We start from the raw sequence: 21,169 nt of genomic DNA on the forward strand, positions 1-21,169 counted from the left end.
ACCCCCACCTTCCACCGCAGTCTCCATCATGGCTACCTGGGCACCACGTGGAGCCTCCAGGCACCCACCCCATCAACAGCACTGGCTGGTTACTGAGTTGACTCAGGACTCTGTGCGGCATGCGATTGCATCTGCCCGCCAGTTTGTTCCGCAGGGGGAACACAAATAGGCTCGAGGATGTTTATCCAATGCTGTTCTGCTGAGTTCAATCTGTCGGGCTTACGCTTTGCGGGAGAAATGTGCTTTTGAATGTGTTTTGAAGAGAAGAAGAGTATCTAAGAAGAAAATCGTTGCAGTCTGGTGAACCCCCATGATGAAAGCTCACGAAATGTGTTTTTTTTTTTACCGGTTTGTAATCTTGGGGTGAAGAAGCCATGAGGTGAATAAGAGCAGATCACAACAATGCACAAATTTGGAGTCAGAAGGATCATGTCACATGAGTAGCAATGCGTGTGAGTTTCTGTAGCTGTGTCTGTCTCCACTGGGCAAGCTCTGTCTTCACAACAAATCAGAATGTGCAGGAAAAGAAAGAGAATGTCTACCATCTAAGACATATAAATGTAAAACTTGCACAGCAAAGTCTTGATTAATTTATCACTTGATTACTTTTTATTCTTTTTGTGTGAGACACATGGTTCAGCCAAAGACATTCTCATTGACACCAATTACATGGTAATTGTGAGCCCTTCTATATCTAACGCTTTATGATACCACAGAGTATTATCGTATTACAATACAGTATTATCCGGGGTGAATATTAGCTATCCCAGAATGGACAGTTTAGACAGGATACTGAAATCTTGCGCAGTTCCAGATCATCCCTGCCTTCCTCGCCATGGCTCCCGAGTGTGTCCCCTGTATCAGTCATCCTACCTCCTGCATCGCCACCTCATTGGTCACTTCTTCAACCTTGATTTTTTTTTTTTGGTCTGTTCATTGTTGCCATCAGTCAAACTCCAACTGACCCATGCTTTACAAGGAGGAATGATGTGGCCAGAGAATGTCTCTCTTCCTCTCTCCTTCACTGCCCCCCCCCCCCCCCCCCCCCCCAGCCCCCTGAGCATTGCTTCTGTAAATTTGAAGGACTTGTTCTTCTGCAGAAGTTGATATAATAAACATATTGATTTTTTTATTGTAATATGCCCAGACAAGGAGAATGGGGTCTCCTGAGGGCTCTGGTCAGCAGCATCAGGGGATGTCAGGGGATCTCTCTCTCGCTCTCTTTCCCCTTTTTTTCTCACAGGCTGTTGTTTCCCTTCCCCGCAGAAGGGCAGAGGTCCCTGAGGAGATGATGGTAGAGAAATAAAGTTGAAAGTGCTCCTTGTCACTTTATGTTTTTAGCCCTTCATTAAGGCTCCATGTTCCTCTGGAGATAAGAGGTTGCCACGGCGAAGGCGAGACAGCCTGTAAAAAAGAGAGCAGGGGATAGGATGCTGCTTCAGCTTGTTCTTGATCATCTGTTTTCATCAAGAACTGAATTTGAATCAAAATCTTCCATCGTCTTAAAGAGACAAGATCTTTGTCAGGGAACATCTGCCAAGAATTTCACTTGCTTTTTCCATTGATGGTTCTGAAACGTTTAGTCTGTGCCTGACTCATTATGGTTTCTATCGGTGTTGTGCTCTGTGCCTGGCGAGAGTCAAGCGCGAAATGTCCCATCAGTAGATTAAAGAAAAGAGCAAATGCAAAGCACTTGACCTGGTTCAAAAGAAAACTCCATTTGCCATTCACAAAGAGCAAGCCTGGCTCTGATACCTGGAAGTGACTCTGTAGCCCATCAGAGGGTCTGTGATCTTTCTGCCCCGGCCAGAGGGCAACTGCTCGATCAGGTGGCTGCTTGTGATTAACCAATCAAAGTCTTTGTTTGGTCCGGTGATAAAGTGTCTATCTCCAAGGACAGAGCCACCTAAGGGCCTGGCCCAAGGACCTGTGATGGTTTGGAGAGCTTTCCCATTGAGCTGGGGTCAGATCTGTCCACCCGACACTCAGCTGGATAACACACAAGGGGGGGGGGGGGGGGTTTCTGTGAAGCCATTGACCGGTCTGTGTTTGGAGCTGTCTGTTAGGATCAATTTAAAAGGTGCTAGGGAGTTGCTCTACGAGAGCAGAAAACCCAGGAATAGTGTATGGTTGTGCATACTTAACTGTTAAGGGAAGCATACCTACTAAGCCTTTGAACCCATTAAGCCTAGTGACACTTTTTACCTACAGATTAAAAATCAAAAATAATGAAAACATACATTTTCTGTTGTTAATTATCTTGGCATATTCTATAGCTTGTTCTTGAAACGACTCTTTGTTGTTAAGTTGGTGGCCATGTGTCAGCACTTTCTTGGTCACTGTTTTTTAAGACCTGAAGAAGTTTAGTCTTTGAGAAACTTAACATTATACTTAGAAATTTAAGATTATATTATCCTGTAATTGTGGGCATCTTAACTGAGAATTAATATTTTATTATTTTAAGATAATATGAAATGTGCATTACTGCACAGATCTGGTGCATTTTCACATGCAGTAATTTTTTTTGACAATATTACTACATTTTCAGAGCAGGAACATACAAATGAGTTTGGAAACAAATTCACTTCAGTTTTGTTAACCGCTATTACACACACCAGAATTCTGTTGGTTTCACATTGCAACTTCTCGGTTATGCTCCGGCCCTCTTGCAATCTATCTGCCACAGAAGTTCCCCTGGAGAATCTACAGGTATGATGGAGAATACAGATACCCCTATGTGCTGTGGTACATTTTCCCCGTCTGCTAATTGGTAATTTCACCAAGTAGCTGCAGCAGAAATGGAACATAGTGAGAAAGTGTTGTGTCTATTGGTGGGGGAGACAATCAGTTAACTTTAATTTGATGCAGTGACCTTTTGAAACATTGCGGCAGGGTATTTTGTCATGCAGAAATTCCATGGGAATTAAAAAAAGAAACAAAACATTTACAAAAAATCTGAGACAAAAGGGGGAAAAACAAAATGAATCTTTACCCCCTCGCACATACTCCTTGAAATTTGTGAGGAAGAAGACGGTAAATATATATGGATTATTACCTCACGTGTCAGTGACAGTCTGCCACAGAGTGCTGGAAGGTGTAGGGATTTGTATTCTTGGGAATGTGAAAAGAATGGTCTGGAGGAAGGTGGATCAGTTCGGCAGGTCTGAGTTCAGTTTTTTTTTTTGCTGTATGTGGTTGTGAGCCAACAACATTAGTATGATGTACTATATACATTTCATACACGTTAAAACCGTACTTGTACGGTATTCATAACATGCCATAATGTGTCAGTAAAATTCAGTATTACAAGGAATTTAATATTCTCTGCTTGAAATAAGTAGTTTTAACTTGGCTAAAGGGGGCTCTGGTGTTCATCATTTGTGAAAGGCAGTCATGTTAAAGAAATGCTGAATTATCCTCTTCTCTCTTGAGGGAGTCTGTGATATTTAAATGTCATTAAGAATGCAAGAGAATGTGGGATTTCAGCACCGAATGGCTGGAGAGGCCCTGTATACCACTTTAATGGCGTGGACTCCAACAGCAAAGATGATGCCTCTTAACAGTTGGCCTGCTGTGGGCTCCGGTAACCCATGACATCACTAGAGACCAATCACAGCAGCTACAGCATGTTAAAGTGCGGCAAGGCTGCCGTCTATGCATTTTGCCACAGGGATCGTGATTTTAATGATGTGGTTCACTTGGCAGATGACATCATGGTTTGCTTTGGTTTGACTGTAAGCGGCTTGCCGCTGTTTTTCCCCTCATGATGGCTCGTGTGTTTAGCCATGTTCATTTCCTTTTGCTGTGGCCCACGGGAAGTGAACCATAGCGACGGATTCATCCAGAACAGACCAGCTCACATGACACAGCATGCTGGTTATGTAACACAGCGCCCAACAGAAACTGGAGCACAAGACCATGTGACCGTGGTGTCTGCATCTCTCGAAAACACTGTCCTCTGTTAAATCAACCCGCATGCTTTCAGTCACTCTCATTGAATTTTTCTAAATGTTTCAAGCACAACCTGTAGGTATCCACCAGCTGTGATGAAAATATTCAACAAATGCGTTCGTGGCTAATTACATATTCGTTTAATGCTAATTAGCAATCAATATGTGATTTTTCTGAAGAGGGATCTGTTGCAGCTATGCTAATTGCCTTTCTAAACTCCAAAAAATGCAAGTAAGATAAGCGCAGCTTAGGGGTGCTCATTCTAGGCCATGCCTGACACAAATGGAAGGCTTTGTTTTTTAAGCATTAATAATGGATGCGATGTGGCGCTGGAAAATTAGAGTTTTCCTTTTCTGGCATTTCTTTGGCACTAAATCACAATTAAGGTTTGAAGTTTTCACATCGCAGAAGGAATGCATTTCCTGACAGTGTTTCAGCTGCTATTCTCACGTTGCAAGATGGGACATGGTGAAATAGGAAGCGCTGTTCCTTTTTTTTTTTTTTTTTAAATTAGAGTCATCCCGCGAGACTGGGCTGCAAAGGATGTATTTGAGTCTGAAGAAGATGATGCACTCAAAGATAAACAGAATGATAGACAGCGTGAAGGGTGTTCACTTTTACATTCTATCCATGTAACACCATGTTAGACAGAGAGGATAGGAACTTATTAGAAGAATGAATGAATAGTCTAACATGACTGAAAACATGTTGGTTTAGGTACTGTATGTATGGGTACTTGAGGGTAATTATGGGGCAATTACCTACCTCTCCACAGGGACTTCCACTGTATGTTCATCTCAGAGCCAGGCGTGTACTGGAGCTTGGCATGTTTTCCATCTGTGTTGGGGGATCATTATGGTAATGATTCAATCTCATAGTGGTACGCCAATGAACACTCATTTTGCTGAAAGTGGAAGTGAGGGTGCTGCTTCCACAGTTTTTACATGCTCTATATTCGCAGACATGCGATGACATTTTTTTGTTGATGCTGTTGCACAAGGCGAGCATTAATTTAGTGCAATGAGTGAACCGTTTAATTCCTCCGAGGATTCACACCCGGGGCTGTTGTTGTAGATTAAGGCACAACACAGCTAACCTTTAGAAGCCATGAGAGTTTGCCACTGTGGGCAGGCTGGCTTGAAAGTTTACCCACTTTGTAGTCTTCATCCATACAGGCAAGCTCTGGTCCCAGGTGCTCGTGAGACAGGTGACTCCAAGGTGACGCATCATGACCTCTCATCGCCTGGTGCGATTCCGCCCATCTGCCTCGGGAGAAGGGGAGTGGGGAGGAGTCCTCTCCACCGAGCCGAACCCCATTTCGCTTTTGAAACGCCAGCTGATTAAAATGTCAAAAATAATAAGTGTGGATGAGAGATGCCACTTACTGGGTAAGGTGCTCATTCCGCCACCTTAACACGTTTGATTGGCTTTAATACGCCAGAGTAATGAAGTCGCAAATCACACCCACGGCGCTCGATATCGGAGATTACCGGGGAACTTTAAGGAAATGGAATGACAGCGTACAGTCACTCTGTGTTCCCATCAGCTCAGAGATCAGAGGCCGTCTGTCAGCCATCCTGCTGCCTCAAACTCGGTCTCTTATGATAATCTAAAATAACTAATATTTTCTTTGGCGGCCTCACCAATAAATAATGAAATCGCGCAGCTAAAATCTTTATTGTGCATGTGGCCATCCGTGAAAAAGACTGAGATACACAGTTATGCTGCTGTCATTAGCTGTATCAACTAAGTTAATCTCATATCTACCAGGTTTATCGACATGCCATTTAACCATATTTTTACCACTCTGCATGTGCAGGAATCCAAACTTAATATGTACCAAATTTAAATGGATAATCTTCATCTTAATCAGGAAAGTTGGGCCATTTTAGCGACACTACCTCCATCCTAATCCAAGAACATAGACGGGCCCTGCTGTCACTACGTTGCCCCTGTGTCTGGTGCCCTGTCCCCTGCGCTGTTAATTACAGATAATAAACAAGAGTAGGAGAGACAGCAGCTCAAAAAAAAACAAGCCTATTAACTCAGGAGGACCTGCGTCACAAAGAGATTGGACAGGTCATTAATCAGCATGGATATTTATTTTTTTTTTTTTTGTAATCAGCATCAGGGAGAACTTCACCCCCCTGTATATAAATTCAACACTGTATGCCTACCTACTATGACGTGAATGCAATAACTGGCATGTTTATGTAAATATGTGCTTAAGGGAGCATCCCTTTGACATAGACTCTCATAGTTAGAACGCAGTGTTTAGTAATGAAGCTTGGCATTAAGTGCAGCTCTGTAGCTGTGGTCCCACCAGCTCTCATCCGCTCCCGGTTAAATTAAGAGCAAGATCTCCATCCACTAATGCTAATGGAGCATGCTCGCGGGGATTGTCCCAAAACTATTTTGAGTGCCTGTGAAGGACTCAGCAGACTGTTGTCATGGAGCGGTATATCATTAATTCTCAGGTGCAAGATGAGACAAGAGCCGGCTCTTCACGATAACACCCATTAACTGTTCACAGTGTAGAAAGGCATAGTGCAGACGGCGCAGCTGTGCTGTGATTACTGCTAAAATAAGAATGTCTCGGCAAGAAACAAAGTTAGAATAGAATAGGGAGGATGGTCCCTTTATTATACTAATGATACAGGTCGTTTTCCCGCGTATAGCACAAGCTGAATCCCAACAATTCTGCTGGCAAAATTGCAGGAGAAGGTAGATAAACTTACACAGCATGTGCTATATAAATTTTCACTTTCAGTGGCCCTCTTGACAGTGGAGGGCTGTAACAGGGCGGTGGGTTATACAGATCCCACTTCTCTAACACCAGTGTAGCCGTCTGTGATTGTTGGGGTGGATAATGGATGATTGGGGGGGGGGGGGGCTATAGTGACCTCAACTATTATGACATCACTATTGCTGTTAAAATGATTGTGATAATATTAGAAGCACTGGTAATAATCATGGAGCAGGATCTTAAAAACAGCCTGTTGTGATCTGTGTGTGAAAACCCATGTTAAAGGAAAAGAAGCTCTGATAGGGGTTCTAATTTTAGCACTGGGATGAATTACTTTTTGATTAATTAAATGTGTCAGTGCCTTGTTCTTAAGACTTCTGTCTTTCAGGTTAAGCTTGTGCAATGTAATTCTGGAGCCTGGAGCGGAGGAGACTGCATTAACTGCAAAAATCTTGCCACAGGAGGCCCTTGTGTGATCAGCCCAAGAGAATCAAGAAAGGCACCACAGTTCTTTGGGCTGCATCTGCTGTCAATTCCACCTTCGTCACCGGTGATAGAGGTGTCTTCATCCTGGATCACTCAGGTGAGTGAAGTCTAGCCCAGAGCCAGTCGCTGCCAGGCATTCGGTCGCCGCCGGTTACGTCCTCCGGGGTTTTATTTATAGAATGCTTATTCCACATTGGATGCATCCTCGGCTTTCTGCTTTCCTACTTAGAACGCAATTACCTCTTTCATAGAGCTTACTTCCCTGTGTTCATTATCCTGGTCTCCTTTTGAGGGCGAGCCAAAGGTTCACCTTGAAGCCTCATCCTTGATATTTTCTCATCAAATTTTCCGTCTGATCGTGGACGGTTTAAATATAAACTAGCAGGTGTGAATTTTTGAGTGTGTGCGCGTGCTTTTGCATATACATTTATTCGTGTGTATGAAGTGAGAGCTTTAATGATATCCATAGAGCATTATGATAGTGTCACAGGTGCATCAGTGTTCAGTGTTGGTAGTGTTCAGTGGTCACCTACATTTTGAAAATATCAAATTAACAATACACCATTTAGTCAAGTCCAACTCTGAATGTTTCGTAGGGTCAGAGCTTATTCTGATGGGGTAGGATTGAACAACATCCACCCCAGATCAGGATGCCAGCCTGTCATAAGGCCATCACTCCTGTCCTCTGTTAATCTGGCAGGTGACACAGAGAGGCAAGGGGGTTCCCTTTTTAAAGTCTTTGGTATGACTCAGCTAGGGCTTGAACCTACTACCTTCTGGGCGAGGAACTTAGTCTCTAAAACAAGGTGGAGCCAGAACAAATAGACACAGATAGTCTTTTGGAATCCAGATATAAAATGCTGTACTGCCCTGCCATGATCCCTGCAGGCACATGCTTGCTTTAAAAAAGAAAATGCCATCAAGTAAATGGCATATGTCAGTTTAAAACGCCTGGCTATTTGTGCAATAGAAATAAAAATTCTACACGTGCTAATTTCAGACCTTAATTCAGAGTGATTTTTTTGCTGTATCCAGTTCATCATCATTCTATCAGGAGTAGTGTATGCCTCCCAGAATACCATGCCCCCTGTGTGTTTGCTTCTCGGAATTTCTGCAATACGCCACAGCGCCTGTGTGTGGCGAGGAGGCGTTTTGTGCCACACTGGCTTTTCAAAAGGAATCAGAGGGCCAGAGATGAGAGCGACACCGTTCCATGGGCTGGAGTGAGAGATAAGGATCAATACTGGGCAGAGGGCACGTGGGTGGCTGGGTCCTCGTCAAAAGGGGAGCTGACTCTGATATCGCCTGCCGAGAAAACCTACGGTGTCTCCAGGAACGCAGCATGCAAATATTAATACAGCTTATTTGGATCTTAGCTTGACAACAAGTAAGATCTGTTGATACATAATGCATGACAGCATCTTAGACAGGAGCCAGAAGCATACTAATGTGGGATTCGTTTTTACAATAACACAGCCCAATATTAACGCCCACGTCTTCATTTATGCTATCTCTCTCTTCAAATTAAAGCAACAAAAACAAAAAACCCTAAAAGCCTTTGTGACATGAAGAGCATTTATAATAATCCATGTACAAATACCATATGTAGTATACAGGAGCCCTCTGAATATCCTACACAGAAATATTACCATACATACTTGCCATGCATAGTATCACACTCAACTATTTTTGTAAGTGTTCCAACAGATACGAGGCAACGTGTATCCCCTGAAAGTATTGAAATAATGTAGTAAAATATGTAATAGAGACACAGGAAATAAAGAAAGAGGAAACTGGTAACCATCACACACAATTATTCTACAAAAAGAAATCTGACAGACCCAATTTTACATGATGGCTTCTTCTGCAATATCTCAGCCAAGCTGTAAGGAGTGGGCTGAGTGAAGTTTTCCATCTTTCTAATTACTCAGCAGTGCTGTGGAGTAGTGGTAAGGGTTAAGACTCCCAAAGGTTGGTGCTGCAATTACCAGGTGTTCACTGCTGGCAAGGTATTTGACCATAGTTGGTTCAGTAGATTTCCAATAATGGATAAGTTGTAAGCTCTTTCCCAGAGTCACTCTGGATAAGACCATCTACTGTGCTAATACAATAAATGCCATTGGTTGTTGGGTATGGGTTTGAATCCCAGATGGCGCACTTTTATACCTTTGATAAACATACTTAATTCAAATTGCATATCTGAATTAAATGAAGCAATTTTGTTAACATGTAAAATTTAAACTATATAAATCATGTAAGTGTGTATAAGTAACGTTTATGTACGTTTGTGTGTGTGTGTGTGTGTGTGTGTGTGTGTGTGTGTGTGCGCGTGTGTGTGTGTGTGTGTCTGTGTGTATGTGTGTGTGTGAGAAAGAGAGCGAGAGAGAGCCAGGAGTGACTGATGAAGAATATCATACAGTGTGAAAACTCAAATTTCCAGGGGAGCTCATTAAAACCACCATCTGACTGATCCAAAGTACTTGAGTGCACTTTGTACAAAAGAGCTTATTGGTTGATTTCATTTCTGCAGCCAGAAAATGAGCCAAAAATGTTAGTCAGCAACAGCATTCAAGAGCATTCCAAGTCAAAAAGATTCTTTGGCCCTGATATTAAGAGCACACAATTAAATGTCAGCCATACCGCTGACTCCCAAGTGTGCAAGTTAGGGCAAAAAACTAAGCCCTCCTTGTGCCAGATCATAATTTTCCATTTAAATTCAATAAATAAATAGGTTAAGTGGATGTACTGTGTGTGTGGGACATTATTTGAGGAATAATAATTCTCAGGTCATTACAGGAGGGAAATGTTTTCAGATTTCAGATTTTGTGTTCCTCTTCTCCTTCTCCCAATTTCCCTCTCACGCTGGGTCTCTTCGGATCGCCACATCTTTCACATTTTCTTTGATTATATCAGTCCGAGATCAGAGGAGATGAGCAGCGAAATGCAAGATTGCTCTGATGGAATCACAGCTTTGCTTCCTCAGAGGCAAACAGCAGCTACGGGGTGTCCAAATGCAAAATGTGCCTTATTTTTTCCAACGGACACCGTTTTCCATGATTTGCAAGCATTTCATCCAAACATCGGAAGAAATTTTATTCTTGTTTTTTTTTTTTTTTTTTTAACCATCCTTTGGCCAGCGGACGGTGGCCATTTTTTTCATTCTGGTACCTGCATTTACTTCAGGTGTTTTTGCCCTCATCTAATCAAGGCAGACCATTGTTTTAATGGACAGTGAACTGCATGCATCCCAACTAACACAGACCCTCAATCTCCCCAAAGATGGCATAATTAAGTGTGTACTCTCCCACCTCAGGACTGCATAAATTCATTACATAAAGACTTCCAAGCAGACCTAATGTCTATGACAAGCTGCAGTTTTTGAAAGTAGCTTTAAATCTTACAGTCTAACATATCCTATTTGTTTTACAGGAGATGCCTTGTGTGGCTATCTCTGTCATCAGATCGAATCATTTGAATAGAAACTTGAAATAAAAGTCACTTTTTTCTGTAGATGGATAAGATTCTTCCCATTCCCCTCAGTATTACAGGAGCCAGTTAATGACCGTTGCTAAGTAACAAGTTAAACATCTTTCTCACATTATGTCAGCTTTTCAAAGCTGTTGAAAGGCAGGCCACATTGGTACTGTGCTTAGCTCTTTGTCTTTCATTTACCCTCTATCACATGCATCTTTACTGCAAGGGTCATTATTCTTCCTCAGAAAACCAAAACATAACTACACCATGCTTCTAAATCCATTGTTGATTCCCTTCTATAGGAAACACAGAAATATGTAGTATCTGTACATTTCTATTGCTGTCACCATATTCTGGAAAGTAATATAGGCATTATCTCTTCTGTTCTTCAGAGCCACAGGAAATTTTGTTGTGACATTGCCTTGTTGTAAAACAGTTAGGATTATAGTAACCTGCCAGTAACCTGGCAGCTGCAGCTGGCTTAACCCCTTGCTGAACTGTGTTGGCTGTTTGACAAATTTATTTTCCTGTTAAATAAATCCTCTTCTGCCCTTTGACAGGTTTAGTCTGAGTTAAAGTCTGCTGCCTGACTGTTTCTCCCCCTCTGCCCCAGACACACATGTCTACTGAGGATGTAATGACCTCCATGTATATGGTTGGCAAACATGCTTCATATAAAAGTAAGAGGACCTAGTTTACCAGGCACTAACATAGCCTTGACTATTCACACAAGATTGTAATGGTTATTCAACACCCCATTCAAAAATGTATATCAGATGTCAGATGGCAAATACACATTTCATGAAAAACGAAAAAACTACTCTCCCCATATAGCTGTCAATCATATTCACGTCATTGCTAATCGGCAGAATTTGTCACAGACCACCTTCTGAGATAAAATACATTCTGATTGCTTGATTACTGTAGCGCAGAATTAAAGCTCAGTCATTGAATTAAGACCTCTGTTTCTGACAGGATTCAGGGAGATTAAACCTATACAGCGCATAGTGTTTGGTAAGCCTGAAAGAGACAGCATTCCACTGTAATCCACTCACAGTCACAGTCTTCCATATACGATGATTTGGATTGTCATCCCTTTCTAGTGGCCTCGTGATTTATTTTCCTTTTATTCAGTTCATAGTTCAGTAAATGCACACATATTATCGCTAAGGTCTCCGTACGCGGTTGGCTGTACGTTGGCTGACAGGACTGTCTCAGACAGCCTAGCTCTCCTCGCGCAGTTAGTGGGTTTATAGCCTTCTTGAGAAAAAACTGATGTTGATTGATGTTCGATCAGCTTAACTGGATGAAGTAGGTCATTTTCTCTGCTACAGGATGTGCACGGTGATTCCTGGCTTCAGAAACGTTGGCCTGGATGCAGTATTACCGCATTTGCCCTGTTACCCTGAGTGACTTTAAGGTAGTGTTACTTTTTTTGTTGAGTATATTTTTTGATTGAAAGCATAACACTTGCCTAAGCATGTGATGTACAATTCACAGGCCAAGTCACAAAGCAGTATAAATGCTTGCAGGCCTTTGTACCTGCAAATGTGGCAGGCCACACTTAGGCCCATACTCAGTCTAACTCCTGAACAAGAGTAATGATTTTAAGCAAGTATTGCTTTTTGACGCATTGACATCATAATAAAATCTGTTAGTGATGATGTTAATGAAGATACTGTGTGAGGATGGAGAACAAAGTAATACTTCTCAAATTTAATCATCAGCCTAGTTCCGTGTTTCCCAACCCTGCTCCTGGAGGCACACTGTCCTGCATATCTTCTATGTATCCTTCCTGCTTGACTAAATCAGGTGTGCTCAGCTAATCAAAAGTGCCACTGATGAGTTCAGTCAGGTAGGTAGAGCAGGGATAGATAGAAGATATGCAGGACGGTGTGCCTTCAGGAGCAGGGTTGGGAAACGCTGGCCTAGTTGTATGCACCCCTCCCACCACCATGTGGCCTAAGCACACATTGACACTGTTACACAGGAAGAGCCATTAGTCTAAGCCACTCTCATGATAAACATGTTAAACGCAGCCCTTATGCTTTATATTGGGTTTAACTGTAATGTAAATGAGCATTAAATACGCCCATGCGGGTTCGCTGTCAAGGTCTAAAATGCGAGAGCAGCCGGAAGGACTGCCGCCTGATTCTGCGTCACGAGAGTGACCATCTGAGTGTAATTACAGCCCCTGATTGAAGCGCTGCCTTCAAGGATGTGTCCTCTGTGCTGCCTCTTGGGCAAGCTGTTTCTTCCTCCCCTCAGCTAGGGCTTAGGGGGGGGGGCAGAAGGTTAATGCTTTATAGTTTTAGTTATAGTTGGGGGGGGGGGGGGGCATTAATGTTTTATAGTTGGTTGCTGGTATGGGCTGCATCTTTCATTGATTTCAACCTGATGAAACTATAACCTTCATCCTCATGAGTCCTTTGGAACATTACTTCTCATTGCAGGGCTACACAAACTGCACTCTTGTTTTATTGGGGAACTTATGTTTCGTTAACAGCTTCGTCCTCCATCCTGCCATCCTAATGCACTGTGAAGCGTAGTCAAGTTACAATATAATGCAAAACTTTCTTTATTTTTACTTTTTCTGGTATTGTGAGGTTTAGAGTTTGACACACTCCTGTTCTCTTGTAACTTTGCTGCTCCACTCATTATGATTGTAACTTTGGTACTATTGTAAGTTTATTCTTCCATGGAGGGTAGCTGGAACCTGCAGAGTGCTACATTGCAAAAAGCTGTGAGCTTGATGGATGAATAATTCTGTGTCACTCCAGTTTGTACTGACCAGCCAGAGAATTCACCCGACAGCAAGCCCCTCTGGTTCTGGTTTACCTTGAAGTCAGCAAACACAAATGGCCCTTATTCATGCTACATAAGGTTGTTATTTTGTAGATTTATGGAAAGACATTTACTATTAATAAGCAGTATTGGAAAAACACTTTTTAATAATGATTACTGAGCATTTATTTATTTTCTTTATCAGATTCCTGTGCTCCTTCTGCTGAAAGGTTTTAGGCATAGTACAATTCCCTGGAAATGATTGTTTCTACCTGTACAGCAAGAACCATTCATCATTCATGTATCATCTGATGTACCTCCATGTAAACGTTATCAAGCAATTACCCTGCTCTTCTGTCTTTATGTAGCAAACATCTTATCTTTTCCTTTCGAAATTAGACATTTTTCATTACGCTGTGATTTCATACTGTCAGCTAATGGCTGTGTGGTCACGATTTTGAAGCTTTTGCTTGAAAGAGATAGCAAAGATGGTGCTTCCTGGTGCTGGTATTTTTCCATTACCGATGATGGGGAAGTTTTTTTTTTTTTTGCATCTGTAGCCGTGCGATTATCAGCGTGTTTGGATTTCAGGGAGAGGAGAAGATGATGTAGATTGACAAGCCGTGCTGCCTTTTTTCCCCGCTCCGTAAGTGACAGCAAGCCTCTGGAAGGCTCATTCTCTATGTATCTGAAGAGCCAGAGCTCGCAAAAGTGTTGCTTGCATTTAATTATCCCCACGTCCTCAATAGACTCCAGACCGGAATTGATGTGTTGAATTTAATTTCACCCGAACCGTCCACGGCTCTCCTCGATATTAATAAATGCTGCGTTCTGTTATCTCCGCTCGGCTCACCGAGGAAACAAAAAGACCAGTTAACAGACTTTCAGTAATTAGCACTGTTGCATACGCTGTAGACAGAGGGGAAAAAAAATGAAATGCTGAATGTTTCTCACATTCTAGGAGAGGGAAGAGTGTTTGATGGGGGAGTATTGGTTAGACAATGCCGTTTTTTTTTTTTTTGTAAATTGCAAGTTGTTTTTTTTTGAGAAAGATTAGCAGAATGGGACAGGATCATAAACCTGGTCGTAAGCGCTGGGGCAAACACAATGCTGCATATTAAGTCTCTAGTCATTTTTCTCACAAGGCTTTCAAATGTGACTTTGGCTCCCCAGCCATTGGGACAGATTGTGTTCTGGACTGTCTCTCAAAAGAAAAAGGACAAAGATTTTGAAATTGATAAGAGCCAACTCACCGTGCCCAGATGCAATATCCTTGGACTGGGATGGATATTGTCCTTCAGTTTGTACAGGAAAGTTCTGGAAGTGTCTTTGCCCTGCCTCATGTCCTTCCTGCCGTCCTTATTAAGTGGATTTGAGAAGGAACACCAGCTCTCAAATTAAATGGAGACAGGTCTCTTTGGCTTGTTACAGTTCTCATTAGATTTCAATCTGGACGTTGTTTCTCTGTGTATGTTTGTATCAGTGCGAGAGCCAGGGAAAGGTACGAGACAAATTAATGGCGAAAGTGAAGACGCCATTTGTGGCTTAATTGCCTCCTGTCAACACTCGTTGGTGGGCACCAAACTAAAATAGTTGAATCTAATCACATTCAGCTTGTATGCACATTAGCATTTCAGTTCAAAACTGTCAGATTGGCCCCTCCAGCTGATACACTATTTCTTAGTGTTGGCAAGGGAGCAGCTATAATTCAGAATATCCCTAGACTTATATCTGAGGTTTTTTTTTTTTTTTTGGGGGGGGGGGGGGGGGTGCTTACCATGTATATATTCATTTTTAGTTCATTTAAATGAATCTGTTGGCTCAACCTAAACTTGGCCTGGCCAAGTACAGTATATTGCTTTCGGTTAGAATTGAAATTTGTACATGATTTCCATTAATACAGCTGGATATTTACTGAGCCTATTGGTGTTAAGTACCTTGCCCAGGTACAGTAGCAGGGAATTTAACCAGTAACCTTTGAGTTACAAGCCCAGCTCCCTACCACTACACCACACTGCTGCCCTAATGTGCATCTTGGCCGCAAGGAATTTCACTGCATCATTGCAGTTATTGCATCATTTTTTTTTTCATCATTGCGACACAGCTGGATGCACACAAATGATTGTGACAGGATGATTGGTCCAGTGTTGGTTAAAGCAGTTTTTCCCCATTTCATGTTGCTGATTTTTGTAATAAGAATTCCAAAGGTTTCTTTGATGTGGGATGTTGCTTTGAACTTTGAATTTTGATATTTTACTGACTTGGGTAAGTTTTTACATGTTCATTTTTAAAAACATTTATTAATGTTTAATATTGACTTGCACATTTAAACAAGTAAGAAAGGCTACATTGATACCCAGCTATGAATACTGAATAATGATAATGAAACATATAGCAATATAATTTTTTAAATGATATTATATCATGACATGCATTGAGGTAATCACATTTATGCAAGTATTGCTTGTGAATTAAAGTAAATTATGTTCAGTAAAATGTAAAATGTATTTGGAAAATTTTGGAATTGAATTTGCATGTATACCCCTTTGCTACACATTTACATTTACATTTACATTTATTTATTTAGCAGACACTTTTATCCAAAGCGACTTACAAAAGTGCATACAGCAAGTATAGCAACAGTACGGGGACAGGATGTGTACAGTTCCTCTCAGCTGAGAGCAGCGTCTGTTTGAGGACACAGTACTATTAGATTTGTACAGTTACAGCCTATAGGGCAACTAATACGATAATACGACACATCACTCTCAGTTGTGATGTGTGTATGATCAGTCTCGCTGTACTCAAAATTGCTAATGGTCTCACACGCTTAAAATGGCCGTCCCTGTTTGCTGCATGCGACCAAACATTTAATTTCCTGAAAAGAGCAGCGATGCCCTTTCATTCATGTCCTTATTTGTAGGACATGTTTCAGAATAAACAGCAGGTACTTCTGTAAGAACGCATTGTTTGATTTGTTTTGGATGAAGAGTGACTCATAGAGTACTGTGGGAGTGGATCTTATTATTTATTTATCTGTTATCTTGTTTTATGTTTGGCGGATGCCCTCATCCAAAGTGACACACAGAGTATCAGAAAGTAATATGCCGAATACAAATAGCAAATAGGCAAATGCAGTCCAACTGCCTAGAAAGCAACACAAGGTCTTATCTTATCCAGTTGAAACACAGCTTCCAGAGTGTAACTCAGATGGAAATCATAATCATAAAAACTATTTTTCGCAGATAGATGTGCTTCAGGCCTCACTGCAACCATTAGAATAACGGGTAATTGGAGTATGTATGTATTTATGTATATATGTATGTGTGTATGCATGTGCGTGTGTTTGTATGTGTGTGTGTGTGTGTTTGTACACGTGTGTGCGCACGCGTGTGTGGGGGGTGTGTGTGTGTGTGTGTGTGTGTGTGTGTGCGCGCACATTTGTGTACGTGTGTGTGTGTGTGTGCGCGCACATTTGTGTACGTGTGTGTGTGTGTGTGTGCGCGCGTGCGTGCATGTGTAGTAATAGCAGTGGTAGAAACAGCAGCAGTTGTAGTAGCAGTACTCATTATTATCACTACTGCCTGCTGTGCTTTAATGTTATTCAGAATGACTTACACAATGGTTTATTTATTATGTATGTATATCCTCCTTTCTCTCCCAGAACAACCTTTTTGACCCCTTTCAGTCTGGCTTCAGGGCTGGTCATCCCACAGAGACTGCCCTCTTCTCCATCACTGAGGCTCTTCAATCAGCCAGAGCATCCTCCCACTCCTCAGTCTTAATTCTTCTGGACCTCTCTGCAGCCTTTGATACAGTGGGCCTCACTCTACTTCTGTCTACTCTGACTACGTTGGGGATTGCTGACACTGTTCTTCTTTGGATTCAATACTACCTCTCTGCATGCTCAGGGTTTCCTGGAACGGTGGCTTGTCTAGACCCCACAGCCTGCCTAAGGGTGTCTCTCAAGGCTCTGTATTCAGCCCCCTCTTCTCTCTTTACATGCGATCTCTTGGCTCTGTCATCTCCTCCCATGGCTGTTCATACCACTTCTATACTGATGACACTCAACGCTCCCAGTCTTTTCCACCACCTGACACACAGGTCTCTGTGCACATCTCAGCTTGCCAGAAAGACATTTCACAGTGGATGGAGGATCACCACCTGAAGCTTAGCCTGGCTAAGACTGAGACGCTTTATATTCCTTCCAGGTCCTCCCCATTTCAAGATCTCTCCCTCAGCTTAGACTCTACAAGATTTTTCACCAATAGCCCTACAACTGTCCTTGGTGTAATGCTGGCTTTGAATAGTGTTATTCTCATACTCACTGGTCTGGGAGTGTTGTTAGCCTGGTCAGACACTGTTGCTCATTCAAACTTGAATGGATACACTTTTGTTCATCTGGACACTCTGGATTAGAGTGTCAGCTAAATGAATGCAATGTAATGTATAAAGTTCCATATGAACTGCGAAAATGCCGTTCTCTGCTCAAGGGTGCTTAAAAGCATGACAACTCGAAAACTACTCAACCCTCAAATGCTTGCAAACAAGGCAGCCTTCTTCAGATAGTGGCATCTCTCTCCAAGTCAAATTGCTGAGCTGAGCGCACTGCCTGACTCCATCTTCATGCAAAAGACAATGATGATAATGACGGCTCTTTTACGATTCAGCATCTTAAATATCAAATGCAAGGGAGTGTTGTCTGCCAGGCCAACAGGGCAGTAGCCCTATAGCACTGCTCTCCATATTCTCATTTGGATGGTTTTAGGAAGGTCAGACTGGGAGGTAGTTTATTTCACTGTGGACCATTTTGATTTCTTCACCCAGTTCACTTTGGTTTGGTAAAGGAAAAAAAATGTGGAGGAAGGGAGAGTGAGAGGGAGAGAGAGGCTGAGAGGTTGTAGGACACGTTGCAATAATGTGATTTCTTTTTCTGTATTAGAAATACACAAAATAGGAAGGGCAGGTTCTGGTGTGGCATCTTGTTGTTTGGTCAAATGCAGTATGTGAATGTTAAGTTACACACGGAGGCTTGAATAGGATAGAATAAACACTACTTTGTGTGTGACATTTGTTGACACCTGCCAGTCATTTCCTTTATGGCAATGTATGCAGTACTAGGATTTACACAACAAATCTCACTTCCTGTAGAATGAAAAACATTCACAAATTTCTGGGATGTCATTGTAACCCAATGCAAAGTCTTCAGTCTGTTAACTCCTGAATTTGGCAGCTACATACCAGAAAAACGCTCAAGCTTTGAAGGCTGCCACAACTTAAAGCCACTGTTAATTCTTCAGTGGGGGCCCATCTTACTCCCCCTGATCTATTCCATTCTGTGTGAACAGAAGAGTCCATTTCTCTCCATTGGAGAGAAAAAATACACCCTGATTGACAGTGTTCAACCTGTTTCTTTGTCACAACACACTTAATCTCTGGGGAGGGTTGAAATTAGGGTTAATGGCTGGACCCATGGCTGGGGAATTATTTTATCCTCCAAGATGGACAGCTCAACTCCTTCTATATAAGGATTGAATCATTAAGAACCTCTGCCCCCTCAAAGAATGGATAGCTCTTTGGATCACCAGAGCTGATCCTTTGAGAGGTTTTTTGCCTAAGGGATTTTGGGGGCAGAATTTGCAGGGCTTTGTTTCGGGATGTTTTGTGCATAACCTTGTGGCTGGGAGGCAATCAGCCAGAGAGCAGAGAGATTTCCTCTGTAAGCCATTCAAGCAGGGAATAAGGTCATATTTACTCTGAGAGGCTCAAAGGCATCAATATCTTGGGTTAAAAGTACACACAGCAGTGGTAATTATATCAGCCTATAACGGTATGCAACTACTTTTTAATAGTTCCCACAGACATACTCTGGAAAAATTAATGAAGTAACACGTGTAATATACTGTAGGGGGGACACCTTGCCAGAATTCTGTATCCTTACCCATTTGCACAGGTGAGTTTTCACTGAAGCAATACAGGTGGATTGCTGGCAGAATATCAGGCCTGGTCATATATCTAGTCCCCAATCCAAAATATCCAGTGTTCCATGCTGCCGTCCTGTCGTGATGTTCCCTGGACAGAAATGCACATTAAAGATGCCTCTGCTTGTACCACCTGCTGTTCTACCCATCAAACCATTTATCAGCCTGCCTAATTCAGCTTTTCAGTTGTTCTTGTCGTCGTTGTTGTTGTTGTTAGTTTATGGTGCCTTGACTGATATCATGTGCAAGCCAAACACATGAAAGAAATCTTCACTTAACAAATGGAGCTTCAGGCCCTTGTACGCAGGACCCAGTAATTTATATACATGATAATCTTGTCCTGACGGTGAGGTTTTGCCGATCTGAAAGGGCCGTGTGATTGTGGTTCAGTAAAGGGCGAGACTGGCAAGGGTGCCTTGCCGATACGTCTCGAGCCCCCGTGTAGCAGATAAGACACTAATTAGCTGACAGGGTTTGCTCGTCGACCCTGACAAGTGGCTCCGTGAAGCTGGTGTTTGATTGGACCCGATGGCGCGGCGTGTCCTGGGTTTGGGAGGTGGACATTTGAAAGGCTGCACCTCAAAGGACCCTCAGAGCCCTCCTTTTCCCTCTTTATTCACTGCTGACATTTAATTAGGAACATGAAAGGTGGTGTAACATTTCATAAGAGCCACACAAAGGTTACGCACATAGCCTCAGCTGTAATCAAAGCAGGTAGTGCATAATTAAAACCAGCAGCGCAACCCAAATGGAATCGTGAGTCCGATATTTCAGATACCGGAGCGGTCATGGAGGACCACCCGAACACCAGCTAATGACATTTGAGAAAGAGTTCAGCAGTGATGCTTGATAAAATTTCGCATTTATAAGGTCTGGATGTAAACAACGGGCTATCTTTGGCAGAAGGGCGTCCGTTTACAAAAGGGCAAACATCAAACTAATGTTTTTCAACAGCTGTGCTTCCCAGATGCATGCCAAATGCCCTGCTGCCCAACCACACAGTCTTTTGGCCACAGTGAAGCCGTGGCTGCTTTCTCTTACGTATTTTATCGCTGTTGTACAGCTGAAGTAAACGAGATTGAGAGAAAGAATGAATGAGAGAGGGAAGGGGGTGCAGATATGAATATGAAAGACCTGCAGCCCCCACGCCCACCCGCCACCATTAGGAAACCACCCTTCACACCTGCTACACCCTGGTGAGTCATGCTGAACTGCCAAAGCCCTTAACATCTCCAGATCTACGTATGCCTCTTTGTGTATATGCGCTTGAGGTGTTTGCATACAGGTGTGTATGTGTGTTGATGTTTATACTGTGTGTGTGTGTACATGTTGGTGCTTGCACATTTCTACGTGTGTACATTTGTGTGTGTGTGTGTATAAATGTGTTCGTCTGTGTGTGGTCAAATGGATCATAACAGTCAGACCACATTGCCTCTGCTAATTCCTAATTGCGTTCCATTTGACTGCTTGCACCAGTGTTCCGTACTGGCAGCATTGCTGAACAGTGAGACATGCTTTGGGTTTCAATGGGATGGCCACTGGGCTGGGTTCTTTCTCTGCGTCGCCTCCCAGCTGCCTCATCAATAACTTCCATGCAGGCCAGAGGACCTCTGGCTCTTGCTGAGGCCAAGGTCAGGCCAGCATGTGTGTTTGCACTGGGGGCAGGGCCGAGAGGAAGGGGGTAAAACATGGCTTTGTCATCAGCACTGTGCTAAATTGACCTTTTAAAGCTGTTGCTGCATTTGCA

The 21,169-nt window shown here is 42.6% G+C and overlaps 1 protein-coding gene across 4 annotated transcripts in view; it reads left to right on the top strand.

Moving 5' to 3' along the window:
• LOC118771788 (synaptotagmin-1-like) overlaps window positions 1-21,169 on the top strand; it is a 186,969-nt gene that overhangs the window by 36,080 nt on the left and 129,720 nt on the right. For 2 of the 4 annotated variants that reach the window (XM_036519821.1, XM_036519825.1), the window contains exon 2: window positions 7,086-7,280. The exons of 1 other annotated variant lie outside the window; for it this stretch is intronic. The gene's annotated coding sequence lies outside the window, so the exon portion shown is untranslated. The remainder of the gene's footprint in view (window positions 1-7,085; window positions 7,281-21,169) is intronic. One more of the 4 variants, XM_036519822.1, reaches the window with a different exon arrangement.

The sequence above is a fragment of the Megalops cyprinoides genome, chromosome 25 (assembly GCF_013368585.1).
Source record: "Megalops cyprinoides isolate fMegCyp1 chromosome 25, fMegCyp1.pri, whole genome shotgun sequence".
In the NCBI taxonomy this organism is placed as follows: domain Eukaryota; kingdom Metazoa; phylum Chordata; class Actinopteri; order Elopiformes; family Megalopidae; genus Megalops; species Megalops cyprinoides.